The 23,884-nt window shown below is 42.2% G+C and overlaps 1 protein-coding gene across 3 annotated transcripts in view; it reads right to left on the bottom strand.

Moving 5' to 3' along the window:
* Window positions 1–20,222, bottom strand: part of LOC140199104 (galactosylgalactosylxylosylprotein 3-beta-glucuronosyltransferase 1-like) — a 69,534-nt gene extending 49,312 nt beyond the window's left edge. The window contains exons 1-3 of one of the 3 annotated variants that reach the window (XM_072260624.1): window positions 20,078–20,222; window positions 4,979–5,040; window positions 1,479–1,647 (exon numbers count right to left, since the gene is read on the bottom strand). The gene's annotated coding sequence lies outside the window, so the exon portion shown is untranslated. The remainder of the gene's footprint in view (window positions 1–1,478; window positions 1,648–4,978; window positions 5,041–20,077) is intronic. The other 2 variants (XM_072260626.1, XM_072260625.1) reach the window with 2 other exon arrangements.
* Between the last annotated feature and the right edge of the window lie 3,662 nt (window positions 20,223–23,884).

The following is a 23,884-nucleotide window of genomic DNA, read 5'->3' as shown; positions in this document are numbered from 1 at the left end:
GTGACGGGCAGTAGTCTGGTTAGGGGTCTTTTGAAGGGAGCTACAGAGTGGGAGAGAAGGGAAGATGCTGCAGAATGCCATGGAAGGAGAGTACCCATTGCAAGAAATGCTTTGTGCAAATGAGTGGCCCCAAGGATGAGGGCCAGTCCTCCTGAGAGAGAGCCAGTTTGTTTGAGATGGTCTTCAAGGGAAGCTTGGACTGTGGCGGGGGGCTTTCCATAGGTTCATCGCCGTGAGTAACGGTTATACCCAGCTTTGGAAGAGACGAGTTACAATGGTCATGTGCACATTTAGACTGATCTAACTGTAATGGACCTTATTTAGTTTCTTTTTCTTTCTTTTAATGAGTGTTTGATTAGCTGCAATTAGTAAATTTACTTTCTTTATAATTTTATGTGCTGGACAATCTGTTCTAGCTGAATGATTAATTATGTATCGGCAGTATTTATACAGCACTTGCTCAAATTCAGATTTCTTTAATCAGAACATCACCACATTCCTGTTTGGATGAACCCCAAATCATATCAACCCTAGACATCTATTGTTTATGATAGGAGGCCATCTCGCTGCTGTTAGCAGAGATGGCTGACAAGCTGAGTTTGAATACAAGCCCTGGTGAGAGGGTTCCACAAGTATTTCATTTTGTAAATTAAGCCTATAATCCCTCAGCTGTCCCCCTTTCCTACTGAGTGCCTCCCACTGCCCCCTTAGAAACTCCCCCCATCCCTGGGAAGGGGTGACATCATCCACTTTTGGACAAGTGCTCTAAATTAATGATAATCCTGTGGTAAAATAGCAAATCAGGCCCGTGTCAGCAATAAGAAATAAGAATTATTTGCTTTAACCGGACGACACCGCCAGCCAGATGTATAAGATCACTGACACTTACAAGTCCTTACACCAAAGGTAGTCAATCCCCTTTTAGCCTTGTGACTCTCGTCAGACCCAGAACAGATCATTGAACCCACTGAGAATTCTCAGATTACACCGATCGTGCTCTTGTAATAAATTTGCATGTGTAGAAAGAATGTTAATTGAAAGCAAATCTGCAGTTGATGGAAATCTGCCATACAATAGAAAAAGTTCAGCTATCATGAAGCATCTGAGGAGTGAATAAAGCAGTTTATGTTTCAGGTCATTATTACTTTATATACAGCATGCATTCATTAAGGGATGTGGGCTTTGCTGGCTGAGTCAGCATTTAATTGCCAATCCCTAAACGTCCTTGAGAAAGTGATGGTCAGCTGCCTTCTTGAACTGCTGCTGACGCTGAGGTGTCAGTATGCCCATAATGCTTTTAGGGAGGGAAATTTTGACCCAGCAGCGGTGAAGGAATGATCATCTAGAGTGGTGCTACAAAGTTTGTGAACCCTGTAGAATTTTCTCTCTTTCTGCATAAATATGTGATTAGTTCTTCACACAAGTTCTAAAACAAGATAAAGAGAACCAATTAAATAAATAACACAAAAACTTCATACTTGTTCATTTGCCTTTTGAGAAAAATGCTCCAATATTACACGTATTTGTTGGAAAAACTATATGAACCTCTGAACCTCTGGGTTAATGCCTTCTGCAAAAGCTGTTTGGAGTCAGGTGTTCCAATCGATGAGATGAGGTTGGAGGTGTGGATTGTAGAGGTGCCCTGCCCTATAAAAAACACACACAAAGTCAGGTTACCGACAGAGCCTGCTCTTCTCAGGAAAATCTGTTTATGTGCACCATGCCTCGATCTAAACAACTTTCAGAGGACCTTGGAAGAAGAGTTTTAGAAATGCATGAAGCTGGAAAAGGCTACAAAAATATTTCTAAAGACCTGAGTGTTCATCAGTCCACAGTAAGAGAAATTGTCTACAAATGGAGGAAACACAGTACTGTTGCTACTCTCCCTAGGAGTGGGCGTCCTGCAAAGATCACACCAAGAGCACAATGTGCAATGCTAAAGGGGGTGAAAAAGAACCCAAGGGTAATAGCAAAAGACCTGCAGAAATCTCTAGAACTTGATAAAGTCTCTGTTTATGTGTCCACTATAAGAAAAACACTGAACAGGAATGGTGTTCATGGAAGGACACCACAGAGGAAACGACTGCTCTCTAAAATAAAAACATTGCTGCACATCTCAAGTTTGCAAAAGACCACCTGGATGTTCTACAATGCTCCTGGGACAATGTTCTGTGGACAGATAAGACAAAAGTTGAACCTTTTGGCAGAAATATACATTGCAATATTTGGAGGAAAAAGGGCACTGCAGACCAACACCAAAACCTCGTCCGAACTGTGAAGCATGGTGGAAGGAGCATCATGGTCTGGGGCTGCTTTGCTGCTTCAGGGCCTGGATAGCTTGTAATCATTGGGGGATAAATGACTTCAAAATTGTTTCAAGACATTTTACAGGAGAATGTCAGGGTAGCAGTCCATCACCTGAAGCTTAATAGAAGCTGAATAATGCAACAAGACAATGATCTGAAACACAAGAGTAAATCAACAACTGAATGGTTTAAAAAGAAGAAAATTTGTGTTTTGGAATGGCCGAGTCAAAGTCTTGACCTTAATCCTATAGAAATGTTGTGGAAGGACCTGAAGCAAGTAGTTCATGCAAGGAAACCCACCAATCCCAGAGTTGAAGCAATTTTGTAAGGAGGAATAGTCTAAAGTGCCTCCAAGCTGATGTGCAGGACTGATCAACAGTTACTGGAAACGTTTGATTGAAGTTATTGCTGTACAAGGGGGTCACACCAGTTACTGAAAGCAAAGGTTGTCATACTTTTTCCAACAAATACATGTAATATGGGATCAATTTTCTTAATAAGTAAATTCACAAGTATAATGTTTTTGTGTTATTTATTTAATTGGGCTCTCTTTATCTAGTTTTGACACTTGCGTGAAGATCTGATCACATTTTAGGTCATAGTTATGCAGAAATAAAGAAAATTCTGCAGGGTTCACAAACTTTCCAGCATTTCCAAGCCAGAGGAGTTGCAAATGATGCTGGACATTGTGTATCCAACGCCTTTAGTCATTTCTTGAGATCACACGGAGTGACTCAAACTGATAACACAAAGAGGTTTACACATTCCTGCTCTCCCCTAAATAACCAAATGAAAAGATACCTATCATCAATCATTAAAACAATATCAGGGTGTAGCCAAAATCCAATATTGCTACATCTCTTCCAAAATATTTGGGATTTTTCGGACTGACATCTACCACGCTGGGGACCAAGATGGATCATTCACTTGGCACCTATAGCTAAAGATTCTCGAAACTGTTTCTGCTTCCTGTTTTGCACTGATGCGCTCAGCTCCCTAATTCTTGAAATGACTCAGCATCAGTAAGATGAAAGAGCTGATTGTGGGAATAAAGGGTAGGATGAGGGAACACGAAACAATCCTCGTGGAGGGATCAGAAGTGGAGGAGTGAGCAATTTCAAGTTCCTGGGTGTCAAGATCTCTGAGGATCTATCAATGCAGCTATAAAGAAGGCAAAATAGCAGCTGTATTTCATTAGTTTTGGCTTGTCATCTAAGACACTTGACAACTTCTAAAGATGTAGCTAGGAGAGCATTCTGACAGTCTGTATCACTATCTGGTATGGGAGAGCGGCTACTGCACAGGACTGAAAGATTGTACAGAGAGTTGTAAGATCAGTCAGCTCCATCTTGGGTACTATCCTCTGTAGTGGTGTCTCAGAAAGGTGGCACTCATCATTAAGGACCCCCATCACCCAGGACATGCCTTCTTCTCACTGTTATCATCAGGAAGGAGGTACAGAAGCCTAAAGGCACACACTCAGCGATTCAGGGTTTCTTCCCCTCTGCCATCCAATTCCTAAATGGTCATTGAACCCACGAATAGTACCTCACTTTATAAAAAATATATATTATTTCTGTTTTTGCACTATTTTTAATTGAACTATCTAATATTTTTAGTTGAATTTGATTTGACTTGATATGCATATACAGTATATACTTACTGTAATTGATTTACTATTTATCACTGTATTATCATGTATTGCATTGCACTATTGATGCTAATTTATCAAATTTCACAACATATGCCAGTGATATTAAACCTGATTCTGTTTCTGAAATTGTAGAGCCTGTCCTCCACTACTTGAAAAGTATAAAAACATTTCTGGTTGAGGCTATTTCATCTGATGAAAGACATGAAATATTTATTCTATTTCTCTTTCAACAGATGTTGTCTGATGTGCTGACTATTTCCACATTCTGTTTCTATGTCAACCCAAGGTTGCTCAACAAATTGTAGCCAAGTCGACGGAAATCCAACTGAGTTGCTTCTGTAATTGTTTGTTTATTTAAACTCCAAAGGAACAGCCTTTCAATGGCTACTGTTGCCTTTAATTAGTCCATCTAAATTTAATACAACATTAACCCTTGATTCCACATCAAATTGGGACCTTTGTGTGCTTGCTTCTGGGATGGAAAGCAGGTGGCACATTACAGGTTTGCTTGGTTGGATCCTGCGGCTCAAAGCTGCTGATTAAAGGCTTACAGTGTTTGAGGACTCCTACCTCAAATTAGGCCTTCTCATTCAGTGTAAGCAAGCCCACATTCAGTTCAACTAGAAGCTCTTAATGGGATGGTAACAGGTTGTTTCCACTACATGCTTCAACCACACAAGGTTTATGGATCCAGTTCTCTCTTTGTTGGGCTGCTCCCCACACTAATGAGTTCAATTACAAGCCAGCCTCTGGTTAAATAGAATTTGGATGTTTCCCTTGGCGCAGGTTATGCCACAATACTTTGAAAATCAATAATATTTAAGAAAGAAGATGCTTCAAATCACCTCACTCCTAAGGGAAGAGTTATTTAACATCCTGTTTAATTTTACATTGTGCCACACTTTCTGCTTAAGTCAGTGAGACTTTTAAGGACAGGATGTTTTAAAATGGTAGCGTAATAACTCCACATTATTAATTGCATCTTAAATAGAACATTTAATTGTCACAAAATACCTACTTCACTTTAACTGTGATATGACGAGCATTTCCATTTCAAATGTTTCCGTTTGTTTTCCGACACTGGGAGAAGAAATAGAGATACAATGAATGACCAAAGGAGTAACAAGTAGGATAGAGAGCGTAAAATTCAAAGCAAATCTTAATGATGGGATTAAGAACAACTTGATTGAATAAAGTTTGTGACGTACTGAGCAACTACAGGATTGATAGCATATCCAAAATTTGTGCAAGACAGATGCAGTTAATAGACATAAAATCTTTAACAAAGAAGGCACAATAGTGTATAATATTTCGTTTATGCTGCAAAAAGAAATGTTATTCCACTTCAATGGTTCCATGCTAAGTTAAAATGTCTATATTATTAAGACTCGAATCAGAACTATGATCCTATTTGAGGCCTGGTTATTATAAGTGTTCTGTATTTATGAAATTTATCATAAAATACTTTGAAATGTGTCTGAGATTTAAAAAAATCTACCTCCAGTGTTGGAATTATTTACTGTACTTACCTTGTGAAAGCTAAGCTGTTTTTTTTGCTGCATTTGGTCAATCACCTGATCGAATGTTCTTCCTCAGAATGAAAATTAATTGCACTCATGACCTGCGAAGCCATCAGCTCTTATGATGAGCTCTGTTACACAGGTGTCAAATGCTCCTCACACACCTTCAAATGGCAACACAAGTACAAAAGGAAGCAGCAGACAAAATATTGTTCATAATACAGTAAAGAACAGGTTACATTGGAAATAAAGGACCATCACAAGTTGTGAGAATAGCCAACAACATTATTGGTAATATTTTCAAGAATTTGTTGGAATTTCAATTATCACAATAATGCTTACTGTCCTATAAAGCTGTGTGAGTTGACTAGAATTGAGATCCCACTAGTTTACATAGATTTGACTGAGATTAATCCATTTTTCGGGTAGCCTTACTCCACATTGACATTCAGTGGACTTTTCATTAGATACACCTGAACACCTACACGCTGATGCAAATATCTAATCAGCCAATCATGTGGCAGCTACTCAATGCACAAAAGCTTTCAAAGGGATGTGAGGGGTAAGCGTTTTACTTAGGGGACAGGGAGGGAAAAGGGAGGCATTTATATCAAATACAAAAAAGTGTTGCAGGTACTAGGGTACTTTATACTTTATACTTTATTGTCGCCAAACAATTGATACTAGAGCATACAATCATCACAGCGATATTTGATTCTGCGCTTTGCGCTCCCCGGAGTACAGATCAATAGTAAATATTAAAAATTTAAATTATAAATCATAAACAGAAAATAGAAAAGGGAAAGTAAGGTAGTGCAAAAAATACCGAGAGGCAAGTCCGGATATTTGGAGGGTACAGCTCAGATCCGGGTCAGGATCCGTTCAGCAGTCTTATCACAGTTGGAAAGAAGCTGTCCCCAAATCTGGCCGTATGAGTCTTCAAGCTCCTGAGCCTTCTCCCGGAGGGAAGAGGGACAAAAAGTGTGTTGGCTGGGTGGGTCGTGTCCTTGATTATCCTGGCAGCACAGCTCCGACAGCGTGCGGTGTAAAGTGAGTCCATGGACGGAAGATTGGTTTGTGTAGGTAGTGGATACAGAAGAGAGGAAACTGTGTGGACTAGGTTAAGGCTGGGGCACTGTGCATTAAACAAAACATTGAAAATGATAGGGAAACACCAGGGAGGATTGTGTGAGTAATGTCAGGAAGAGGAGTCAGTAGAACATGTAGTTCTGAGTTGCAGGAAGTATGGGATACAGAGAGAGATGATGAGAATTAATCTAAGGGAATTGGAGGGTGCAGGAATTCACATTAAAAGGGTTGCTGGGCAGGGGTGAGAGAGCACAGGTCAGGGTATTTTTAGCTTTCTTAAGGGGTATGGATATGACAGATAAGCAGGAATAAGGTAATAGGATGGCCAAAGATGGAGGATAAAGTGTAGGTTAGGGTATGTGTGGGTGTGTGATTGGATGAAGGGATTTAGAATGTAAGTCTATTGCACACTCCGGAGCAGAAAGTGGTGGTAATGCAACATTAAGCTGGGTGCCAACCGCCATAAAACAAGATGGAGAAGAAGCGGTAGAAGTGTTTTACTCAGAGAGTGGTTGATGCCTGGAACATACAGCCTGGTGTGATGATAGAGGCAAATAGATTAGCGGCTTCTAAGAGATGTTTGGATAGGCACATGGATGTAAGGAAAATGGAGGGATAAGGATATTGTGTAGGTAGGAGGGATTTGTGTTTGGGTGTTTATGATTTCATTTTGAGCTGGTTCAGCACAATATTGTGGGCCAAATGGCTTGTTCCTCTACTGTACTGTTCTGTGTTCTATGCATCACCCATTAGGCCCTGTTTTGTTAAATACACTATATAAGATCTGGTAATTTGTGGATCATCAAAGTAGAGTTAACGAATGCATTGACCTAATGTTGAACATACTCTGAGAAGGGGCATTATAGGTATAGAAGGATTCATTAGTAATGATTAATATCAAATTGTCAGACTCACAGCCTATACTGGGAATAGAGGTTGTACCCTGTTCAAAATGAGTTTGATAGTTTACTAACATACATCTTTAGAATGTGGGAGGAAACCAGAGCACCCAGAGGAAACCTACGCAGTCATGGGAAGAATATACTAACTCCTTACAGACAGCAGCAGGAATTGAACCTGGGTTACCCAGCAGTGACTCTGTCCAGCAAAGATAAGCCATCACTGTAAACACATAAAATTTGAAGAAGGGCCAATGAAAATTGTAAATAAAAATTAAAGCAAATTCCACAGAATCCACTGCAGTGGACTAGACCTTGGTCATTATACACAAGGAACTGGGAAAGTAGCGTGCTGTTCTGCTGCACGTGTGTTCATCTGCTATACACTGTGCACACTGGGAGAAGTCTGGTGGTGACTCAGGGAAGCCTTAAAGGCAAGCGGATAATCATTTGAACAAGAGAGGATGACAAAGATTAGCACTAAACTCCAGTTGAAGTAGAAAAGCCGAAAGTGATCAGTTAGGCAGAATACCCCATTTATATGACACAAGTACTATATTAGTGAAGAATAAGACTGTTAAGTGAACCCAGAAGATCATTATGAGAGAAATTGCACTGATATCATCTTGTCCCAGAGCTACTTATCTCTACCAGAATTTGATTTGTCCAACAATCTGAAAACTAATAAAATTTAAAACTGGTTTCATGTAATCAATGCTTCTTCTATTTCCTCACTTTTTCTTTTCCATTTGATAACTAGGGATCTAACTTCTTAATTTTAACCACAAACAACAGAAATTCTGCAGATACTGGAAATCCAAGCTTTAGTAAGAAGAGAATCCTGTCTGTGAAAATGCAAATTATAATGCCCTTCTAACAATGATCTGCTTGTATTTCCCAAGCAGTTAAGGCTGGTGAATTGGTTTGCAAATCTACTCTCAACAGCCACTTTATTAAGTACAGGAGTGGAACCCAGTGTGATCTTCTGCTGCTGCAGCTGATCCACTTTAAGCTTCAACAGGAAGAGTGAGGAGGTCCTGAAAGGCGAGTTTAGGGAGTTAGGCGCCAAGTTAAAGGACAGGACCTCCAGGATAGCAATCTCAGGATGGCTACCAGTGCCACGTGCAGACAGGTTTAGAAATAGTAAGGTAGCGCAGATCAATACATGGCTGAAGACATGGTGCAGGAGGGAGGGCTTCAGATTTATAGATAATTGGGCAGTTTTCCAGGGAAGGTGGGACCTGTTCCGGCAGGACGGTTTACATCTGAACTGGAAGGGGACAAATATTCTTGCAGGTAGGTTTGCTAGAGAGGCTCCAGTGGATTTAAACTACAAGCGTTTGTAGATACAAGGGGGGAGGGGAAACAGAGTGTAGGAACAGATGTAGGGAGAAGGAAGAAAAAGAAAATAGTAAAGTTGTTTGCAACGTTAGTGATAAACAGAGAGTAAGAGGTGGAAAATTTCTTAAGTGCATTTATTTTAATGCTAGGAGCATTGTAAGAAAGGTGGATGAGCTTAAAGCATGGATTGATACCTGGAAGTATGATGTGGTAGCTATTAGTGAAACATGGTTACAGGAGGGGTGTGATTGGCAACTAAATATTCCTGGATTTAGGTGTGATAGAATCGGAGGGACAAGAGGGGGAGGTGTTGCATTGCTTGTCAGAGAAAATATTACAGCAGTGCTCTGGCGGGATAGATTAGAGGGGTCATCTAGGGAGGCTATTTGGGTAGAATTGAGGAATGAGAAAGGTGTAGTAACACTTATAGGGGTGTATTATAGGTCACCAAATGGGGAGCGAGAATTGGAGGAGCAAATTTGTAAGGAGATAGCAGACATTTGTAATAAGCACAAGGCTGTGAGTGTGGGAGAGTTTAATTTTCCACACATAGGCTGGGAAGCCCATACAGTAAAAGGGCTGGATGGTTTGGAGTTTGTAAAATGTGTGCAGGATAGTTTTTTGCAGCAATACATAGAGGTACCAACTAGAGACGGGGCAGTGTTGGATCTCCTGTTAGGGAATGAGATAGATCAGGTGATGGAGGTTTGTGTTGGGGAGCATTTCGGGTCCAGTGATCACAATGCCATTAGTTTCAATATAATTATGGAGAAGGATAGGTCTGGACCCAGGGTTGAGATTTTTGATTGGAGAAAGGCTAACTTTCAGGAGATGCGAAAGGATTTAGAAGGAGTGGATTGGGACAATTTGTTTTATGGGAAGGATGTAATAGAGAAATGAAGGTCATCTAAAGGTGAAATTTTGAGAGTTCAGAATTTTTATGTTCCTGTTAGGTTGAAAGGAAAGGTTAAAAGTTTGAGACAGCCAGGGTTTTCAAGGGATATTGGAAACTTGGTTCGGAAAAAGAGAGATATCTACAATAAATATAGGCAGCAAGGAGTAAACAAGGTGCTCGAGGAATATAAAGAATGTAAAAAGAATCTTAAGAAAGAAATTAGAAAAGCTAAAAGAAGATACAAGGTTGCTTTGGCAAGTAAAGTGAAAATAAATCCAAAGGGTTTCTACAGTTATATTAATAGCAAAAGGATAGTGAGGGATAAAATTGGTCCCTTAGAGAATCAGAGTGGGCAGCTATGTGTGGAGCCAAAAGAGATGGGGAGATTTTGAACAATTTCTTTTCTTTGGTATTCACTAAGGAGAAGGAAATTGAATTGTGTAAGGTAAGGGAAACAGATAGGGAAGTTATGGAAACTATGATGATTAAAGAAGAGAAAGTACTGGCGCTTTTAAGGAATATAAAAGTGGATAAGTCTCCGGGTCCTGACAGGATATTCCCTTGGACCTTGAGGGAAGTTACTGTGGAAATAGCAGGGGCTCTGACAGAAATATTTGAAACATCATTAGAAACGGGGATGGTGCTGGAGGATTGGTGTATTGCTCATGTTGTTCCATTGTTTAAAAAGGGTTCTAAGAATAAACCTAGCAATTATCGACCTGTGGGTTTGACGTCAGTGGTGGGTAAATTGATGGAAGGTATTCTTAGAGATGGTATATATAATTATCTGGATAGACAGGGTCTGATTAGGAACAGTCAACATGGATTTGTGCATGGAAGGTCATGTTTGACAAATCTTATTGAAGTTTTTGAAGAGGTTACTAGGAAAGTTGATGCAGGTAAAGCGGTGGATGTTGTCTATATGGACTTCAGTAAGGCCTTTGACAAGGTTCCACATGGAAGGTTAATTAGGAAGCTTCAATCGTTAGGTATTAATATTGAAGTAATAAAATGGATTCAGCAGTGGCTGGATGGGAACGCCAGAGAGTAGTGGTGGTTAACTGCTTGTCAGATTGGAGGCCGGTGACTAGTGGTGTGCCTTAGGGATCTGTACTGGGTCCAATGTGTTTTGTCATATACATTAATGATCTGGATGATAGGGTGTTAAATTGGATTAGTAAGTACGCAGATGGGTGGAGTTGTGGACAATGAAGTAGGTTTTCAAAGCTTGCAGAGAGATTTAGGCCAGTTAGAAGAGTGGGCTGAAAGATGGCAGATGGAGTTTAATGCTGATAAATGTGAAGTGCTACATTTTGGTAGGGCTAATCAAAATAGGACATACATGGTAAATGGTAGGGCATTGAAGAATGCAGTAGAACAGAGGGATCTAGGAATAATGGTGCATAGTTCCCTGAAGGTGGAATCTCACGTGGATAGGGTGGTGAAGAAAGCTTTTGGTATGCTGGCCTTTATAAATCAGAGCATTGAGTATAGGAGCTGGGATGTAATGTTGAAATTGTACAAGGCATTGGTGAGGCCAAATTTGGAGTATTCTGTACAGTTCTGGTCACCGAATTATAGGAAAGATGTCAACAAAATTGAGAGAGTACAGAGAAGATTTTCTAGAATATTACTTGGATTTCATCACCTAAGTTACAGAGAAAAGTTGAACAAGTTGGGTCTTTATTCTTTGGAGCATAGGAGGTTGAGGGGGGACTTGATAGAGGTATTTAAAATTATGAGGGGGAGAGATAGAATTGACGTGGATAGGCTTTTTCCATTGAGATTAGGGGAGATTCAAACAGGAGGACATGAGTTGAGAGTTAAAGGGCAAAAATTTAGGGGTAACATGAGGGGGAACTTCTTTACTCAGAGAGTGGTAGCTGTGTGGAACAAGCTTCCAGCTGAAGTGGTTGAGGCAGGTTCGATATTGTCATTTAAAGTTAAATTGGGTAGCTATATGGACAGGAAAGGAATGGAGGGTTATGGGCTGAGTGCAGGTCGGTAGGACTAGGTGAGAGTAAGCGTTCAGCACGGACTAGAAGGGCCGAGATGGCCTGTTTCCGTGCCGTAATTGTTATATGGTTATATGTTGTACATTCAGGGGTATTCTTCTGCGCACTACTGTTGTACCATGTGGTTATTTAAGTTACTGTTGCCTTCCTGTCAGCTTGAACCAGTCTGGCCATTCTCCTCTAACATCTTCCATTAACAAGAACTGCTGCTCACTGGGTATTTTTTGTTTATCGCACCACTCTCTGTAAACTCTAGAGACTGTTTGTATGAAAATCACAGGAGATCAGTTGTTCCTCAGCAACTCAAACCACCTCAGCTGGCACCAGCAATCACTCCATGGTCAAAGTCACTGAGATCACATTTCCTCCCCTTTCTGATGTTTGCTCTGAACAACTTAACCTGTTCATCATGCCCTCTGATATTAAACATTTCAACCCTGGGAAACAGATACCCTCTGTCTACTCTATGCCTCTCATAATCTTATAACCCTCTATCGGATCTCCCATTAGTCTCTGGTGCTCCAGAGAAAATAACCCAACTTTATCTAGAATTTCATGATAGCACATGCCTTCTAAACCAGGCAGCATCCTGGTAAACTTCTTCTGCACCCTCTCCAAGGCCTCAACATCCTTTCTATAGTGACTCGAGCTGTATGCAATAACCAGAGTTTTATGAAGTTGCAACATAACCTCTTGACTTTGGAACCCAATGCCTCGACTTATAAAATCAACCATTCCATAAGCCTTCTTAACCACTTTATTGGCCTGTGCAGCCACCTTCAAGAAAGCTATGAACTTGGACACCAGGTTCTCTCTACACAACAACACTGGTAAGCATTTTGTCCTTAACTGTCACAATGGTGGGGGCATTGGGAGCAAGGGTGGATCCAAATGCAAGACACATCTTGTGAGGTTAATTAAATTGAGTTTATTGTTTGATATCAGGAGAGCAAAGCAGAAGCAGGAATAGCGAACTGGACAAGGACTGAGGACTACGACTAGGCTGGGACCAAGGGTCTGGGCTAGGACTCGGAATCGGCTCCCAGAACTAGAGGAGACATGAAGAGGCTAGGATATGGACTCCGAGCGAGAGATTAGGCAAGGACCCAGTACCTGGGTCTTGCCTCGGGCTCGGACCCTAGAACCAGGCAAGGACATGACATGGGCTAGGGAGAGGAGGAACATGGGAACACAGAGCCTCAGTCTCGGGAGAGCAGGTACATGGAACCATGGACACATACACAGAACCCAGAGTCGGGACCCCTCTTTGGGTACAGGACATAGGGTCAGGACTCATGACCCTCCGCAGGGCAACGGCAAGACGGCCTGACTTACCCCACAGAGGTGAGGACAAGACAAGACATGACCCCCCATGAGGCAACGGCAATACGGCCTGACTTACCCCACAGAGACGAGGACAAGACAAGACAAGACATGACCCCCCCATGGGAAAACGACAAGACAGCCAGACTTACCCCACGGAGGCAAGGACCAGACAAGACATGACCCCCCGCGGGGCAATGGCAAGACGGCCTGACTTACCCCACGGAGGCGAGGACAAGACAAGACAAAACATGACCCCCCGTGGGGCGACGGCAAGACAGCCTGACTTACCCCACGGAGGTGAGGGTCAGACAAGACAAACACAAAAGCACACCAGACAGTACCTATCTAGGTCCGGCGATCGAACTAGACCGAAGTGCAGGTGAGGGCTGCAGACGAGGGTTAGAAATGAGAGGGGCAGAGAAAGGATACAGACAGGGGGGATAGGACAGGAATCACAGACCGCCAGGGCCAGGACTTGACTCGGAACTTGGAAGCCGCCTGGGCCAGAACTCGACTCGGAACTTGGAAGCTGCCAGGGCGAGGACTCGACTAGGAACTTGGAAGCCGCCAGGGCCGGGACTCGACTCGGAACTTGGAAGCCGCCAGGGCCATGACTTGGCTCGGTACTTGGATGCCGCCAGGGCCAGGGCTTGACTCGGAACTTGGATGCTGCCAGGGCCAGGACTCGATTTGGTACGTGAATGCCGCCAGGACCAGGACTCGACTTGGTACTTGAATGCCACTGGAGCCAGGACTTCACTTGGAGCCTCCGGGTAATGGCGAGCTCTGGACTCGGCCCGGGAACAGTAGACAGCAGTTCTTGATTCCCTCCGGCGGGTTAACTAACGGACCCACCTCGGTGAGGAAACTTTGCAGGCTCGCTTTGGCGAGGTAACTTGACAGGGTTGCTCCGGTGAGGAGAGGCGAATTACCGGCACTCGCTTCGGGTGGAGACTAGGCTTGCTCTGGTCAGATGACATTGGCACGCCGTACCTTTGGTGACTTTGCAGACGCTCCCGCACCGAACGGCTGAAAGCCGGAGACTATAAACTACCGGATCAGGCGAGAGTAATTGCCTCCAATCACCAAAGCCGAGGGACACGGGAAAACAGGGAACCAAAAGGAAACAGGGAGTCAACAGTCCGGATCGTAACATAAACAAAGTAAATTTAAAGGGACCCTAATCCGGACCATGACATTAACAGTGTACTGTCTCCTTGTATTTGCCCTACCAAGCTGCAACACCTCACATTTATCTCGGTTAAACTCCACCTGTCTTTTCTCTGCTCTGCAACTGATCTATATTGCACTGTATTCCTTGCCAGTCTTCTACAGTATGCAATCTTGGTATGATCTGCACACTTACTAACCCACCCATCTACGTTTTCATCCAGATCATTTATATACATCACAAACAGCAGAGGTCCCAGCACTGATCCCTGCTGAACACCACTAATTACAGACCTTCAGCTTGAATAAGTCCTTCCAACCATTATCCCCTACCTTCTGTGCGCAAACCTATTCTGAATCCAAACAGCCAATTCGTCACAGACCCCATGCATCTTAATCTTCTGGAGTGTTGCTTAATCTTCTGGATTAGCCTCCCACAATGGACTTTGTTAGAAGTCTCACTAAAATCCATGTAGACAACATCCACTGCCCTACCCCATCTTTACTTTGTCAAAAAACTCAATCAGGTTGGTAAGGCATGACCTGCCCCTCAGAAAGCCATTATGGCTCTTCCTGATTAGGCCATGGTTTTCCAAATGCTCATATATCCTGTCCCTGAGAATTTTCTTCAGCAATATCCCTACAACTGATGTGAGGCTCACTGGTCTAGTTCCCATAATTTTCCTTTGTTCCCTTCTTAAATAGAGGTACAATATTAGTCACTCACCAATCCTCCAGGACCTTGCCTGTGGCCAGAGAGGACACAAAGGTACTGGTCAAGAGCCCAGCAATCTCGTCTGTTGTCTCCTTCAATAACTTGGGGTAAATCCCATCAGGCCCTGGGGACTTATCCAATTTAATACTCATTAGGAAGCCCAACACTTCCTCCTCCTTGACCTTTAAATACCCTAACATATCTATACCCTCAGCACTGATCTCCTGGCCCTCAATATCCTTTTCCTCAGAAAATACTGAAGGAAAGTACTCATTAAGTACCTCACTCACATTCTCCACATCCAGGCAAATTTTTCCCTCTTTATCCTTGCCTGGTCCCACCATCTCCCTTATTATCCTCTTGCTCTTGATGCATGTATAAAATGCCTTAGGATTCATCCTAATCCTACTTGCCAAGGACTTTTCATGCCCCTCCTGGCTTTTCAAGTTCCCTTCTTTAGTTCTTTTCTGTCTTCTTTATCATGTGTGCTTCATTTGATCCTAACTTAACTTCTGAAGCTTTACAGACGCTTCCTTTTTCATCACCTCTCTGGACATCCAAGATTCTCTTATCTTTCCATCCCCAGGTGCAATGAACCGGATTTGATCAGGGCCCTCGAGGTAAAGGTGCCATTAGGAGGTAGTAACCATAATATGATAAGTTTTAATCTACAATTTGAGAGGGAGAAGGGAAACTTGGAAATGTCAGTATTGCAGTTGAATGAAGGGAACTATGGTGCTATGAGGGAGGAGCTGGCCAAAGTTCAATGGAACAATATCCTAGCAGGGATGACAGTGGAACAGCAGTAGCAAGTGTTTCTGGGAATAATGCGGAAGGTGCGGGATCAGTTCATTCCAAAGAGGAAGAAAGATCCTAAGGGGAGTAAGGGGAGGCCGTGGCTGACAAGGGGATTAATGGACAGTATAAAAATAAAAGAGAAAAAGTATAACATAGCAAAGACGAGTGGGAAGCTGGAGGATTGGGAAACTTTTAAAGAGAAACAGAAGGTAACTAAAAAGGCAATACGCGGAGAAAAAATGAGGTACAAAGGTAAACTAGCCAAGAATATAAGGGAGGATAGCAAAAGCTTCTTTAGGTATGTGAAAAGAAAATAAATTGTTAAGACCAAAATTGAGCCCTTGAAGACAGAAACGGGTGAATTTATTATGGGGAACAAGGAAATGGCAGACGAGTTGAACAGGTACTTTGGATCTGTCTTCACTAGGGAAGACACAAACAATCTCCCAGATATAATAGTGGCCAAAGGACCTAGGGTAATGGATGAACTGAAGGAAATTTATATTAGGCAGGAAATGGTGTTGGATAGACTGTTGGGTCTGAAGGCTGATAAGTCCCCGGGACCTGATGGTCTGCATCCCAGGGTACTTAAGGAGGTGCCTTTAGAAATCGTGGACGCATTGGTAATCATTTTCCAATGTTCCATAGATTCAGGATCAGTTCCTGTGGATTGGAGGGTGGCTAATGTTGACCCTCTCTTCAAGAAGGGAGGAAGAGAGAAAACAGGGAATTATAGACCGGTTAGCCTGATGTTGGTGGTGGGAAAGATGCTGGAGTCAATTATAAAAGATGAAATTTCAACACAACTGGATAGCAGTAACAGGATTGGTCCGAGTCAGCATGGATTTATGAAGGGGAAATCGTGCTTGACTAATCTTCTGGAATTTTTTGAGGATGCAACCATGAAAATGGACAAGGGAGAGCCAGTGGATGTAGTGTACCTGGACTTTCAGAAAGCCTTTGATAAAGTCCCATATAGGAGATTAGTGGGCAAAATTAGGGCACATGGTATTGGGGGCAGAGTACTGATATGGATTGAAAATTGGCTGGCTGACAGTAAACAAAGAGTAGCGATTAACGGGTCCCTTTCAGAATGGCAGGCGGTGACCAGTGGGGTACCACAGGGTTCAGTACTGGGACTGCAGCTGTTTACAATGTGTATTAATGATTTAGATGAGGGAATTAAAAGTAACATTAGCAAATTTGCCAATGACAAAAAGCTGGGTGGCAGTGTGAAATGTGAGGAGGATGTTATGAGAATGCAGGGTGACTTGGACAGGCTGGGTGAATGGGCAGATGCATTTTAATGTGGATAAGTGTGAGGTTATCCACTTTGGTGGTAAGAATAGGAAGGCAGATTATTATCTAAATGGAGTCAAGTTAGGGAAAGGGGAAGTACAATGAGATCTAGGTGTTCTTGTAGATCAGTCACTGAAAGCAAGCATGCAAGTACAGCAGCAGTGAAGAAAGCTAATGGCATGCTGGCCTTCATAACAAGGGGAATTGAGTATAAGAGCAAAGAGGTCCTTCTGCAGTTGTACAGGGCCCTGGTGAGGCCACACCTGGAGTACTCTGTGCAGTTTTGGTCTCCAAATTTGAGGAAGGACATTCTTGCTATTGAGGGAGTGCAGCGTAGGTTCACAAGGTTAATTCCCAGGATGACGGGACTGTCATATGTTGAAAGATTGGAGCGACTGGGCTTGTATACTCTGGAATTTAGAAGGCTGAGAGGGGATCTTATTGAAACATATAAGATTATTAAGGGATTGGACACGCTGGAGGCAGGAAGCATGTTCCCGCTGATGGGTGAGTCCAGGACCAGAGGCCACAGTTTAAGAATAAGGGGTAAGCCATTTAGAATGGAGTTGAGGAAAAACTTTTTGACCCAGAGAGTGGTGGTCTCTGGAAAAAGGTGTTCCCAATTAACTCCTGTTAGTTCCTACCTAATGTCCTTGTAATTTCCCTACTCTGATTTAAAACTTATCGATAGCTATCCTGAAAGTTAAGGAGTTGTGGTCACTGTTCTCTAACTGTTCACCCACTGAAAGATCAGTCACCTGGTCAGATTCATTACCCAACACCAGGTCCAGTATGGCCCCTGCTCTCATTGGACTGTCCACATATTGATTTAACAAACCTTCCTGGATACACTTAGCCAATTCTGCCCCATCTAAACCCCTTGCACTAAGAAGATCCCAGTTTATATTAGGGAAGTAAATGGTAGGGCATTGAAGAATGCCGTAGAACAGAGGGATCTAGGAATAATGGTGCATAGTTCCCTGAAGGTGGAATCTCATGTGGATAGGGTGGTGAAGAAAGCTTTTGGTATGCTGGCCTTTATAAATCATGGCATTGAGTATAGGAGTTGGGATGTAATGTTGAAATTGTCAAGGTACTGGTATGGCCAAATTTGGAGCATTCTGTACAGTTCTGGTCACCAAATTATAGGAAAGATGTCAACAAAATTGAGAGAGTACAGAGAAGATTTACTAGAATGTTACCTGGTTTTCATCTCCCAAGTTACAGAGGGAGGTTGAACAAGTTGGGTTTTTATTCTTTGGAATGTAGAAGGTTGAGGGGGAACTTAATAGAGGTATTTAAAATTATGAGGGGGATAGATAGAGTTGACGTGGATAGGCTTTTTCCATTAAGAGTGGGGAAGATTCAAACAAGAGGACATGAGTTGAGAGTTAAAGGACAAAAGTTTAGGGGTAACATGAGGGGAAACTTCTTTACTCAGAGAGTGGTGGCTGTGTGAAACGAGCTTCCAGCAGAAGTGGTCGAGGTAGGTTCGATGTTGTCATTTAAAGTTAAAATGGATAGTTATATGGACAGGAAAGGAATGGAGGGTTATGGGCTGAGTGCAGGTCAGTGGGACTAGGTGAGAGTAAGAGTTCGGCATGGACTATAAGGGCCGAGATGGCCTGTTTCTGTGCTGCAGTTGTTATATGGTTATATGTTATATGGTTATCACTGCTTAAATTTATCACCATGTAACATAACCGACCTTCAGTTGCTCTGTAAGTAAGAGAAAGAAAGTAACTGACTTTCTCCATAAAAGAGAGGTCCTTTATGGAATTTACAGCATGATGGAGGTTTGAACATAGAATATTTTGGGGATTAGACTTCCTCAACAGGCTCTTTGTTATAAAAGGTAAAATAAAAATCTCTCAGCCTTTGTTATAAAAGAAATATATTTCCAGATCCTTTATAATATACGCAGGCAATAACATCTCCTCCTCACTGATAATCAACACTTGTGCTTCTCAAGGAGACGTGCTTACCCCACTGCTCTTTTCTCTCTACACCCATGACTGTGTGGCTGTGCACAGCTCCAATGCCATCAATAAATTTGTTGATGATGCACCTATTGTTGGCAGAGCTTCAGATGCCGATGAGGAGAAGTACAGAGGTAAGGTAGATCAACCGGTTGAGTGGTGCCAAAACAACAACCTCGCACCAAATGTCGGTAGGACCAAGCAATTTGTTATGGACTTCAGGAGGGGAAAGTCGAGGGAACACACAACAGTACTCTTTGAGGGATCAGCAGAGAAAAGAGAGCAGTTTCAAGTTCTTTGGTTTCAATATCTCTGAAGATTGATCCTGGACCCAACATTCTTGCTGGATGTGTCACTGTCTGGTTTGGAAGGGCCACAGCACAGGATCTGAAACAGCTGCAGAAAGCTGCAAACTCTTCCAGCTCCATCATGGGTACCAGCCTCCCCAGCACTGAGGACATCTTTGAAAGGTGGTGCCTTAAAAAGGCAGCATCAGTCATTAGCAACCGCCATCGCCCAAGACATACACTCTTCCCATTGCTACCATCAAGGAGGAGGTACAGAAGCCTGAAGACAAATACCCAGTGTTTTAGGAACAGCTTCTTCCCCACTGCCATCAGATTTCTGAATGGACAATGAACCCATGTACACCACCTCAATTGATTTTCTTTGTTCTCCTTTTGCAATACTTATTTAATTATATATATATATATATATATTCCTTATTAATTTATAGTTTTTAATATATATATTGCAAGGTACTGCTGCTGTAAAACAACTTACTTCACAACATACGCCCATGATATTAAACCTGATTCTGATTCTGATTCTGCTTCTAAAGCAGCAAGTGAGAAAAACCATTAAACTGAAGAGTACTTATGTAAGTATTTCTTGTTCAAACAGAGCAATAAAATCTCAATAGTTTGACAGATTTGAAAAGAGCAGTCCTTTTAAACCAGGATGAATTGGCACAAGGCGTGGTGCAGCCATGATTAGTCTAAATGACTTATTTCATAAACAACACAAGATATATATCAAGCCTTAAAATTACACTTGTTTTTTGTCGATTACCTTTAAAAGCTGGAAGGGAAAAGTCCACCATCCAGGAATGTTGCTGAAGATTGGGAGTATCGCTGATTCTCCAGGCTACGGGACAGTAAAGGTTTCAACTTTGAAAATCGGCAGCAACCAGAGGAAGAAAAAATACTTGTAAATATCAAGGGCTGAAGGGGGACAGATTCCCAACAGCTGTTGCCGTCAGCTTCAGAGCTGTTTCTCTCCCTGCAGTGATATCTGGTAAGTTTCCAGCTGGAACCAGTCTAGTCTTAGTCCAGAGTACCAGCACTTGGCTCATTTGATATATTAAGTAATGATTCCCACTCCCAATGCTTAGGGCTCTTTTGCCTCCTGCATTCCTGTCAAAGTGATTAAAGCTTAAATTCTGAGCGATGGGTCACCAAGCTGTTCCAAACTGACACAGAATTCTGCCTAAATATCTTTTTTTATTCTGTTGTGAGATTTTTATAGACTTCTGGCATGAAATAGGGATTCATAAACACAAGAAAGTCTGCAGATGCTGGAAATTCAAAGCAACACAAACAAAATGTTGGAGGAACTCAGCAGGTCAGGCAGCATCTATGGAAATGACTAAACAGTCAACGTTTCAAGCAGAAACCCTTCATCAGGACTGGAAAGGAAGGGGGAAGATGCCAGAATAAAAAGGTGGCGAGAGGGGAGGGAGGATAGCTAGAAGGTGGTAGGTGAAGCCAGGTGGGTGGGGAAGATATAGGCCTGGAAAAGAAGGAATCTGATAGGAGAGGAAAGTGGACCATAGGAGAAAGGGAAAGAGAAGGGGACCCGGGAGAGGTGATAGGCAGGTGATTGTTACATTTGTTACAAATGGGGATGTTTTTAGAGTTTGTTCTTTTCCTTGACCCAAGGAGGATTCAAATGTTTGCCCACTGCACCATACATTTATGGAATCCGTTGAGCTGAACATGTAACAGACTCTAAACAATCAATGGGAATTTACACAGTATTAGATGCTGATGTCTATCAGTGGGGAAAGCTGATTTTACCACACACCAGCACATTGGAGCAGCTTTTATACCTGACCTCACAGAGCTGTGCATAAGTTCAACATCAGGAATAACCAGTCTCATTGCTTTGTAAACCAATAAACAACTACTATTGAGCTAATTGTTAGTCACGTTCTTCTATCAGCAGCTACAAATCTATAAATGTTTCAGACTTTCCGTTGCGTTTCTAATGGCAGAAGTCTGAAGAGGGGAGTGTGACTGGTGCAGATTTCGAGGATTGTAGGCAAACCCAGCTGTCCCTGGACTAGCTACTTTCCATGGATGAATCGGGAAGTGAGGAAAGGAGCTGCAGGGCAAGTACAGCTGCCAGAAGAGAGAGGAAGAGGAGGAGAAGTTCTCCAGGAAGGAGTCCATATTTTCCATGTTGTTCAGGAACAATTCTTCAACCAGAGCCTCAGCAAAGAACAATGTGTGGAAAATGTGTTTTTCAATAAAAATTATATTGCATTCCAGACTTTGGGGCTTGAACCTTGGCATTCAGTCCCATGATTATCTACTCTTGGTGCCTTCTCATTGTGTTGGCAACACTCTCTGATCCTTTGAAAATGTAGGACACCTTTCATACATTCTGCATCCACCAAGGCCATCCTTACGGTGCTTGGAAACCACAGAGACTGGTTCTGCATTGTTAGGCCTTTCTACAACCTTTCTCCTGTTAGAATCTCTTACTCTGACTATAGGCGGTTGCTTCAATTATAGAGTTGTAGGGTGGTATGAAACAACGCAGAGTAACTTTTACCATAACCGACCTTCTGCTAATTCCACAATACGGTTAAGGCCAGCTTGACATAAATGCACTGAGTTGAACAAGTCTTTCAAAACTGGGTCAACAAGGTATTACAATCTCAGCAACAGTTTTTGTTGGTCATTAAAAGTAACCTCCACCTACATCATTCCTACATCAATGCAAAGCTTTGAGCACCATTCTGGTACTCAACTTAGATAAGGCAAAACTGAATCCACAGTAAGGGTAAATTGTGACCTTCAGAGTATTAACATCCATCAAATAAGCCCAGGTATTAAGATTCGTAGTGGTGCTCCAAATAATGTATTATTGACAATGGCTTGCAGTGCTGTGAAATCAATGAGTGTCTACTGAACGTGGGGCTGGTTAGGACAACAAAGTCAAAGCAACATAACTCCTCTGTATACCGGGGAAACCTGTGCTTGACCTATGGGGACTCGCAGTCTTGGGCATTCTGCTCCTTTCTTTCCATTTATTAACTTCAGACTGTGTAACTCCTAAATTGGGACTAAATTACATCCGCAGCCTCTAGTTCTTGCTCCATTTGATCACACCTGGATTTGGAGTCTATGTACACATCAAGGATATGTTAAAATTGGATTAATTGACCCATTTGAATATAGTCTTATACTATCTACAGTGTAAATAACGTAGAATCCTAACGCCACAAAATAATTGCAGCAAAAGACACAACCTGTACAATCTTGTGCATTGATGTGACAGTAAAACATTCTTTTAGATAAGAAACTGCAAAGATTATAATTATAAGTCATACAAAACCAGAGCGAGGAAGGAACTTATTGTGTGTTTGCTAATAAACTCATGTTGCTGTAGTTGAACAGATGTGTGACACTGACTTTTGAATCAGCTCTAGCGACAGCATCAGAGCTCAGAATTTATTATTGCCTCCAAACAAAATGCAAGCCATTTTCAAGAATTCTTTACAATGCATGGAGAAAAGCACTGCCCCTTCAAAAAAAACTCCACATATGCTACATGCTGCGAGCACTGCATTTTTGCTTTCAGTTTATATTAATGAAAGATTAATGGAGCTTATACTATCTGCATCTCTAAGTTTATAACTGCCATGTCTTTTCAACTGTGCGTTAGCATTTCCCAGTTATTGTTTTGCAGGTGTGTAAGGCCTATGTGCGTGGGAGGGGTTGAGCGAGGTTGCTTTATCCATTTTTACTTTTTCACTTCTGTATCAACATTAACGATTTCACGTATTTTAAACCATTGAGAAGGAAGAACAATAACATTGAAAACCAGGCTATGAAACTTCAGCCGTGATATTTAGTCAAAGGTAATGGCAATAATGATTTAACTTCTGTGGCTCTTAAATGGTGACAGAGAGCGCCTTGTACAACCAGAAGCAAGAAATAAAAGCACGGATGCTAGTTAGAGCCCTTCTGGAATCTTCAGCTATCTTGTTGAATTGTTCACTCCAGTTTCCTTGAGAATGTGATGTTGCATTATCTGACGAAGGGTCCTGACGAAGGGTCTCGGCCTGAAACGTCAACTGTACCTCTTCCTAGAGATGCTGCCTGGCCTGCTGCATTCACCAGCAACTTTGATGTGTGTCGCTTGAATTTCCAGCATCTGCAGAATTCCTCTTGTTGCTTTATCTTGCTGGGCTGCTGCAAAACGCATTTGAGTGACTCACGAGGTCAGTTGTTTAGAAGTGTGAGTAGAATTACATTAATCCTCAATGAGCAAGACTGGCAGGCAAGGGGAGTGTTTTCTAATTACTTGTGGGCATTTTCATTGAATGCAGACCCTGGGAAGTACTGCACAGGAACAAATCCTTTGGACCTCTCTGTCTAGGACAGATACAGTTGGAATAAGGCCTGCAGCACTTCATGAGCTGCTCACTCAGCCTGTCCCATCTGTGGAAGAGTCTGCAGTCCTCACCAGAACCAGCAGCAGCGGAGTGGGAATAAATCATCCCCAGTCCTGAGGAACCTCTTAGGAAGAAGTAAGAACAGATTCCCAGCTCTGCGATATAGCTGCTGAATCTTCAGTAATTGGCAG

Source organism: Mobula birostris, chromosome 6, assembly GCF_030028105.1.
Source record: "Mobula birostris isolate sMobBir1 chromosome 6, sMobBir1.hap1, whole genome shotgun sequence".
NCBI classification, from domain to species: Eukaryota; Metazoa; Chordata; class Chondrichthyes; order Myliobatiformes; family Myliobatidae; genus Mobula; species Mobula birostris.
This window is presented reverse-complemented; position numbering and strand designations above follow the sequence as displayed.